This window comes from Priapulus caudatus, unplaced genomic scaffold (assembly GCF_000485595.1).
Source record: "Priapulus caudatus unplaced genomic scaffold, Priapulus_caudatus-5.0.1 Scaffold317, whole genome shotgun sequence".
Classification (NCBI taxonomy): Eukaryota; Metazoa; Priapulida; class Priapulimorpha; order Priapulimorphida; family Priapulidae; genus Priapulus; species Priapulus caudatus.
Window position 1 is genome coordinate 215,526 of NW_014577378.1, and position 7,163 is coordinate 222,688.

General features: G+C 41.1%; 1 protein-coding gene across 4 annotated transcripts in view; it reads left to right on the forward strand.

The window, feature by feature from the left end:
- The window catches only part of LOC106808951 (influenza virus NS1A-binding protein-like), a 76,855-nt gene that overhangs the window by 8,138 nt on the left and 61,554 nt on the right, over window positions 1-7,163 (forward strand). The window contains exon 1 of one of the 4 annotated variants that reach the window (XM_014811882.1): window positions 6,497-6,568. The exons of the other annotated variants lie outside the window; for them this stretch is intronic. The gene's annotated coding sequence lies outside the window, so the exon portion shown is untranslated. Of the gene's footprint in view, window positions 1-6,496; window positions 6,569-7,163 lie in introns of those variants that run through there. 4 annotated transcript variants of the gene reach the window in all.

Here is a 7,163-nt window from a genome sequence, read left to right on the forward strand (position 1 = left end):
TGACACAAATTCGAAGGGAAAGGCAAGTATCATTTAATAAAATAAACCAAAATCGCATGGGGGGGAGATAGTGAGCGTGTCCTAACAATGATGTGTACGCAACTGCGTATCTGCATATCTGCGCCTAACAAATGTGTCACTACGCACGACTGAAATTGTACGTTCATAACCGTAGCAACAGACCCCAGATGAGCCCAGACGCTCTGCGGCTCTTGTATTATAAATTATATGATATGATATTATATAAAATTAAAATTATAACTTTTACTTGTTTTCATAACTACTTGTCGTGTTTCTAACAACAGGCCGTAGGGTAAATAAAAATAGCGTGGACTGGTTATTCAGACTCGTGGAGTCGTGGTAAAATCAGACAGTGGGAAGTTTGGGGCAAAACATGGTGTGGCTCCCAGTCAGTTAGGTTAGCAGCAGACGCTCGTGCACGATGCGTGTTTGCACGCAATAAAATTCAGGAGTCTATCAATATTGATAGACTCCTGATAATATCCAATTAACCCGATAATAAACCAATAATATCCAAATAACTCGTTATACCACAAGTCGGTTTCACTTACGTGAAGTAGTAAATGCTGCATGTGTTCCAGATTTAAATGTGGTGTAATTACGTGGTTGCATGCGTTTTCCGCTATGTTGTTTTTCTCTTTTGCTCGATATATTTTTAGACGACTTCGTGCCCCATGACTATTTTGCGAAGGCCTTTTTTCTTTACTTTTTTGCCTTTGGATTTTGAGTGGTGTGTGATTATCATCAGCTGTCCTAGTTCTTGGTACAACTGTACTCACATACCTACAGAAGTCGTGTAGTACATGTGACAGTGTAATCCGTTTTGCAATTATAACGACTATTTTGCAATAGAAAATTGAAATGTATATCGCTCGTTTATAAAATTTGGGCTCGGTGAAGCTATTTCCTGGGTTTTGTCGAGTTTTCGTCAGTACCTGTCATCATATTCTAGCGCTATTTTCTATTTCTGGCCTTAGAATACTTTGTTTGGAAAATTTTGCATGCGTCAGCGTCTACAATTGTGGAAAAATCGTTGACAGCGTATCACTCATTGCACGCTTGACTTAGCATCCTTCCTTGCCATTATCCCGTGTGAGTTTTGTATATATTCTGGGGGGTTTTATGCTCATTTAGCATTTATAGTGGAACTATATACAGTCGATTACTCGTATGTTTATTCGTTCATAAAGATGAATGCATGATTCTATATATATGCAAGAGTGCATGATATAGATATATATATCAGAAGATAGATATATAGGGAAAATGAAGGTCACGGTGTTAGAGTGAAAATTTCGAGAAATTTTCTAAATATACTGCAGGAATAGGATTGGCATTTCCCGCGCATGCGTTAGTGACACTGCAACGGCACACCTCATTCAGGTTATAGAATCCCAGTGGCAAAATCCATCCTCTATTTTGAAATAGACGTGAATTGGAGTGTCAGTCATATCACTGATTTTGACAGATAGTTTCCGGAGAGTAGGCTGACGCCGAGTCTAAAAAAGCTTTCATGCCAGTATAACTGAAATTTGAAGCGGCATATTTTGAATGTCTAGGGAAAAGCAAATAAAAGCCTTGCTTGATGGTCAGGTCTGTTCAGTAATGAATAGTAGTGTACTGTGTGTAGCAGTGACACAAGTTTAAAATGGGTGATGTTGATCTTCTGGACTTATTTTTCACCTTTCTAGTTCGCCGAGCGGTTATGCTCGGAAGGCTGGCTATGCATTTCTCCCTCTAAAACTAACATACACCCACGCACACAACTTGCTAAATTCGAGCTATAAATCATCAAGGTTTGTTGACACAGGTAGTGTTATCTAAGAGCTCTGTCTGTCTTTCGTGGCTGCATACATTTCTGTGATACTTTACTAGAGATAGTATCAAGAGTAGATAATAACACATTGTGTTATCATCTACTCTTGATAGTATCTACGCTAATAACACACGTGTGAATGTAGTGCTGTCGTACCTTGTACGTACTAAAACTAACCTTACACTTGAAATAAGTTTGATATGTAGTTGTTCCGAGGTAAACTGCATGCCGTATGTATGTTACGCAGCAAAATCTCCATACCAGGAGATTCTTCAACACAGATATTCTTTTTACAGAATATCAGTTTCTATACAGTCACGGTCACTCGTGGGATATGTAGTGTTATTATACATGCTCCACTCAAGCAGGAGTTTTGTACTTTAGCCCTTACCAGAAGAATAGCACATGTGCAATTAGTGTAGATTACTTTCGCTTGCTATCATTCCAGACACTTATCATCTAATGCACTAATGCACGTGTGTGATTTATGTTTCCGACCACAGATGTTGTGGTTATTGTATTGTTGACTGTTTACGCTTAGACAGGGTAAAGATTAGCTCAGCGATAGAGCTCTGGGTTGAGACTGTCCCTGCTCGCTGTACGTCGGAAATGCTACCCTCACCCTCACCTCATCCCTTCTCATCAGTTTCCTTTTTGCGGGTGATACTCCATTAGGAGGGTTCCCAACTTAATTATTAATAACTTTATGTCATTAATGGTTAGGGTTAGGTTATAGGGTAGGTTAATTAGGGTTATAGGGTCAGGTCTACATAAAACGTATAACTACATATAACGACAGTAATTAGGCCACGACACTAATTAGGTCACGCCATTAATGATATCAAAGTTGGGAACGCTCCTAATGGAGAATAGTATATACTTACAAATTTCTGTAATCATGCATTCACATTTGTCATAAAACAAGAGTGAGTTTAAAAATCTTTATTTTTGGGCACTGCCATGACACCCCGCGACCGTGCTTCCACCATGACGAAGTTGCACCTTTGCCAATTTATTTTGCACGTTACTGACCAAATGCTATGCACAAAAGTGCAATTACATTTATACCTAACTGCTATTTAACGGAACGATGTTTATTTTTGGATAAATTTATCCGTATAACTGAATCTAAAAGTTGTTTATAAGATATTGCAATCCTTCTCTTAAATTAATAAATAAAAAATGCCATCGGTCTGTAGCCTGTTGTCAAAAAGCTGAGATGCGCAACTTGGAAAGTAGATGGGTTAGTAGTGGCGCCACCGTCGTTGTAAGCAACGATACAGCCTTGAGTTTTGAAATATTAAAAAAATATATTCTAATGAATATATTGAACAATTTATTTAACTGAAAATATGCAAGGAACCTAGGGGTCATGTATCCCTTTGAAAAGTGACTTGACTGTTATAGAAAGGTGTATGAGTCTACTCTGTAATAAAACCCATTTAAATTTAATTGGCTGATTTATCTGGACTGTGACAGTTAAGGTTATGGTGGCACTGCAAATGAGTATTTTAATTTTATTCTTAGAATGGTGTCCAGCTCAATGTACTGGTATACCATTTGATTGCAATACCCTGTCATCTCTCAGTAGTGTCTCACTTGCTAGCCTATTGATAGCATGCAAGTAGACAAGTACATTAGTAATTTTAAGAAACCTTAGCAACTAAAGTACAAACACATATTTTAGTATTTAGCAGTATCAACCCCCATACATGCAGAATTTTGTTGCACTGCATTTCGTGTGTTTCTATAATTTGCATTGTACTGCAGTGGTAAAAGTTAGTAAGAAAATATGTTCACTCTTTGCACATTACACCTACTCTAGTACCTAGTGTAATGTGTTGTTACATGTGATGCTTTATAATAGGACCAAGAGATATGTAGGAATCTTGAGCAGGCTGTCTGCTCATAACTATGTGAGACACATAGTGATTGCTGATATAAAATTCCAACGAAGATAGATCAGTAAATAATTTTTGCATTGTATTAATTGTTAACCGCTTGTCTTGTTTTTAATAATATGTTATTGGCTTGCATAAGCAAACAAATAAATTGCTAAAAAATAAATTGGGTAAAATAATGTATCCTTAGTCTGCTGCATAGGGCCATTCATCATCTTATCCTATCATTTGATAGCAATTCTTCAGTACTAATCCTTATAATTAGTTGTCATGGTAGTTTTTATTCACAGCACTTAAAAATGATAATTTGAACAAATTTACAATTGTTGATTGTTAATATTATACTGCGAGTAACCAGCAGAGTTGCAGTTACCTTTTATAGATCTGAAGGTCATGTGTGAACAGAAATGTATGTCACGGTTTGTCACCTAAGGTAACACACCTGAATTATTGTTGTGTTTACAGTTTTGTTATATCATTTGCGCGGAATGTGCCTTTTGAAGGTAATAAGTAGGTGCTAACTACTATGTGACCTATTTGTATACACATCTGATACGAGTTCATGTGACCAGATTAGTAAAACATTTGCAAAATGCACAAAATGACTAAACCCATATAGTACGGCCGTCACGGCGCGCAATGACACGTGCAGTTGGTGTTTTCTGCACATACAATGTACGACTGTGCTGCACTTCATGACTGCCTTCCCGACAACTACAGTCCACGGCCACCTAATGGCTCGAGTAGCTGTATAACAAACACAGTAGCACTTGTAAACGTGTGTACCGACTTCAATGTACGTAACAACCCTGCGGCGGCGGTTTTGAGAGCCGACTTAGGGAGAGCTGATCAGGAGACACGCATATTAACACAAGCGAGTTTAATCTCCTCTCTCGCTCTCTCTGTCTATAAAGTTTGACTGTATATTGAACCATATTTTATATCCTGAAAGATAGTGCCGGTATAAGAGCGCCGTGATTGAAGATGTAAGACCATTTTTGATGAGGTGATTATGATGTCTTAGAAATACATAAGATAGAAATTGGCCATCTTTTGTTGCAGCGAATGCTCTTGCTAGCCTGTTATCAGCTGCAGAGTAAGGCTTACTAGGCAAGTCTATGCATAAAGACACACACACACACATACAGAAGTGAAAGACAGGCTTCACATATAAGTCTAGGTTTTGATAGTCAAATGTTACAATTAGCTGTGCACATGCGAATACATGCAATTTAGAGAGAATCCGCTAAGAGAAAAGGTATGTTTACTAGAGCTGGGGTAAATTGATTGCAATAAATAGGATGCAGCCAACCACCAATCAATAAAGCCGCACTGACTGCGGATGCTAGACTGGCACCTAAAGCTTCCCTGAATCCCTAGGACTAAAGTTAGGTCTTTCATTTTCAATCTCCATCACCAGTGACCAACTAGCTAATTAGGAACATGGCTAGGTTAGTGGTAAATGTGTAGCAAGCACTTTGCAGCCACATGGCGTACAACAGATTACATAGATCTAGTTTATCCGTGTGTGGGCAGATGCATATAGGCACATTGGTGCGCACGGACGCACTCATACCCACACGCAAGCGAGTGTGCGCGCACACACTGCATTGGGTATTGATTTAGATATATCTATCGTAGCCCTATCCAAAAATTATCAACATTATCTGTTCCTGTGTGTGTGCGTGCATGCGTGCGTGCCTGCGTGCGTATGTACCTGAGTATGTATGTATATATACTTGAAACGGACCAGTATTCTTTGTTCATACTGATCATACTGTTCTTGATGACAGTGTTTCATGTTGGATCCGACGGCATTGCCATTATGATGTGCCATTGCTCGGCTGAACCGAGTGTCTGTGCCGATATTGCGCCTCTGGTCATATGTAGCGAACAAATGTCGTGTATAGGTAACTCTCGTTTGGTGTGTAGGTTATCGATACGATGTGGTGATGCGGGGTGATTGAGCTCTATTCAAGTTCGCTGTCTGCGGCATTGAGTGTGTGAGTGAGAACCGATTCGGACCATTTCTCACTACTGACTAGTACTAGTAGACTAGTAGTGTACATACCGTATTAGATAATTTACTTGTTTTTTTTAATTTTTTAGCTCATCTGACATAGTCAGATGCAGCTTGTAGAATCGCATGATCGTCCGTCCGTCCGTGCGAGCGTCCGTCCGTCCGTCCGCCATTGCTAACCGTAATAATTTAAAAGTTCGCAGGAATCGGGATCACTGCTGAATTTCGTTATGCTCGCGTTTTATATTTTTAGCTCATCTGACATAGTCAGATGCAGCTTGTAGAATCGCATGATCGTCCGTCCGTGCGAGCGCACGGAAAAAAACACGTGAGTCGGCGTAACGCTAGAAGAAAGCTGTGTGAAAGAGTTAAAGCTGTGTGAGAGATAGAGAGGGGGAGAGAGATAGAGAGGGGGAGAGAGCTCGTAGGGAGCCTCGCGGTATAGGCGGTCGCCTGTTGAACTCGCACGTGTGAGGAGGAGATACCGACGGTCGCTCACGTGCCTGCGAAAGCGACTTACGCACGCGGTATGCGCCTCTCGTCGCCAGATCAGCAGGTCAGCTGTGACAGAAGCCGTCAGAAGCTGTGTCAGGGTCGCGATAGAATCGAAGAGGCGAGTGTGGAGCGGTGAGCGTGTATGTGTGCGTGCGTGCGTGCGTGCGCGTGCGAGCGTACCATTTAACACGAGCGTGTGCGCTTCATGTGTGACTGTGTCGGCGACTGGGTGCGAAAGCAGCGAGTCTCGCCTTCGTCTGTACGTGAAATCGCCTGTCAGTGTTAGCCTGCGGTACAGTGGCGCTGTGGTAACAGGTAACAGTCTGTAGTTCTAGTAGTCTGTAGTTCGGGGGTCTGTAGTGCTAGTAGCGCTACCTATGTAGTCATTAATTTATTCGTAGCGCAGCAAGATCTACAATGGGTATAGCAGAGCGTAACAGGTCGGTAGCGCGCGTACTTGGGACGTTTCGATCACAAAATTAGGTTAAATCAACACATTGTAATTACTATCAAAGTCTTAGTGTCAGTATTCTCTCTGTCGCCCATTAATTCCACGTAAATGCGTTTAAATTCTTAATACAATACGTTGTAACTTGTAAATTATACATTATTGAAACGGCCCACTGGCAGGTGCCTGTGGTCTGTAGGTGCGCATGTACGTTGAGCGTGCTCACTATCTCGCCTGTCTGTTGCGCGTTAGTGCGTGCGTGTGCACGATCTACCTTTGGCAGCCTGTTTGAAAAGCTGTGAAATCTCAGAACTTGAATCTAAAGCTTCTGGTGGTATAAGCCGCACGTTAAAGGGCCGGACACACCAGGCGATTGCATCTGGCGATGGCATCGCCCGATTCTATCGCGCAGTCGTGAACACACCAGGCGATTGCACCGGGCGATGGCATCGCCCGATTCTA